We start from the raw sequence: 2,214 nt of genomic DNA on the forward strand, positions 1-2,214 counted from the left end.
CCAACGAGCTAGAAACTCGTGGTACAGCTGCTTCTTCAACCGTACTGCATATTTAACATCTTCATTCCTTGGCCATATATCATGTTAAATCCTTCGTTGTCGTCGCCCTGACTTAATTGTTCCAGGAATAGAGCGAAAGGCGTCTTTCAGTTTAGTCCGGCTCACTTCAACTATGGTGATTTGTGACTCTGTAACTTTTGCAACGACGTTAGTCTCCTTCTTCAGGGGCAACCATTTGATCCCAATTTGTGTATTTCCTGTGAAGTATTGGGCTCTTGGTGACTTTATCCACAGCTTAGATGACTGGTCGTTGTTGCATCGCAAGGATTTAATAAGGGACAACTGTTATCTCTAGAACACCTTCTAGATTTCACCCTCTCACAAGGATGTAGTCAATGCGAATTGGATGGGAGCCACTGTAGTACAGAGTAGATGAATATCACTCTTTTTGAACCGTGTGTTTGCGGTGATCAGTTTCTGCATAATCGCGAATTTGTTGGGCATCGTCGTTCTTTTCTCCATATCCATGAACGCCATGGACTGTTTGTTCTTCTTTCCTCGGTCCGACACGTCCATTCAGATCAGCGGCAGCGATAAGATAGTCAGCGGTCTTCTTGTCAGGCAGTGCCCAGAACACATCTTTGGTTTCCATGCGTACGTCAGTTTGTGGAGCGTTGCGCTGAATAATTGGAATTTCCTTCTCTCCCCAATGCGGACGAGTTACATCAAGCGATTGTCAAACTTTTGCACCTCGGAGACTGAACCGTCAAATTTAGCTGATCTGACAATGTCAACACCATGAGCTGTTCTTCGGTTTGTGTTGTACACCAGTTAGTAACCACACCTCTTTTCACATGACTTTTCTCCATTCCATCTTTTTTCCGCACCTCTCAGATGCCTACAAGCCTTCTCTCAAGTGCAGTGGCGTATTCGCTACTTCACCCAGGCATAATTCAATGATGGGATACAAAATGGGGGTACTAGCATGGTTAGCCGTCACAGCCCGTGCGACGGTAACCCTAGCATACTTTTCATGCTGACTGGGCACTGCCAATGCGCGTCCCTTCCAGGGGCTGCTCTAACCTTGGCTCCGAAACCATGAGACATATTTCTGTAATGATGTAACGGCATTATTTTACGGCCGGCTTGGATTGAAGCATTTAAGAGCTCATGACGGAGGGTAGTAACGCAGCTGCTGACATAGAGAACAGATGCCTTTTGCAGCCACTCCTCTAGAGAAGAAACGCTACCCTCTTTTCTGCATTAACTTCCAGAAATTTAGTGTACCTCTTCCGCCATCTGGTCCCTAGTGAACGTCTCCATCTCCGCCAAAGTTGCCATTAAAGACTTTGTACATGTTTGGTACGCGAGAGCTTTTATATTTTGCTCAAGTTCATCGGCAGGCCAGCGGGGAACCCGTATTCGTCACCTGGGAAGCGCTAAGTGTTACAGCAATATAGCTGGTTGGTGTAGAATATTTATCAATGCTAAATGAAACATTATTTTACTGCAAAACTAAATGTGAAACTGATAAATTACTTGTCACAGGAATCAAGTATTCACGTAAAGAAGGGTTACAGACATTTGCACCTTTGCTTGGTGTGATATGCCACAGAACGCATGACACACCATCCAGTGTCGTATTTTCTGCCCCCTGTTGTGTAGTGGTGTCAACATCAATATCTTGTTTGATGATCAAGAGATTTAGTCTGTCATATCTGGAATCAATGTCCCCTTTTCATTTGTCCACTTATTTTCTCCAAAGAGTGCAGTAACAATACATGGTCGAGCCTCCCATTACTTTGCTTGTGAGCCAGTCATGCATTCGACTGGGCCATGTGAATTCAGTTCATACAGCATGAATTGGAATGTACCAGTCCATGTTACGATATATTTTAGCCTGCGTGATCGATTTTCCCATGTCGCAGTTGTATGCGGATCTCACCTTTAACCAAGAAATTTGCATTTCCCGCTCTTCTTCCGTAGAATATGTAGAACTACTCTGTGGTGGCGAGACAGGCTCAGTTTTGGATGCTATCCAACTATGTTATGAATCCACTAAAAATAATCTCGTTGCCAGTGATCTTTTGAAATAAATAGAATCATATTCCTTCTTTTACATAGCAGCAATATCCACTACGGTGCAATTCAACGTCTTGTCATCTCGAATTTCGGCTCAAGCCTTGATTTTCACGCTCCTTCTATCCGTATTGT

The sequence above is a fragment of the Anabrus simplex genome, chromosome X (assembly GCF_040414725.1).
Source record: "Anabrus simplex isolate iqAnaSimp1 chromosome X, ASM4041472v1, whole genome shotgun sequence".
In the NCBI taxonomy this organism is placed as follows: Eukaryota; Metazoa; Arthropoda; class Insecta; order Orthoptera; family Tettigoniidae; genus Anabrus; species Anabrus simplex.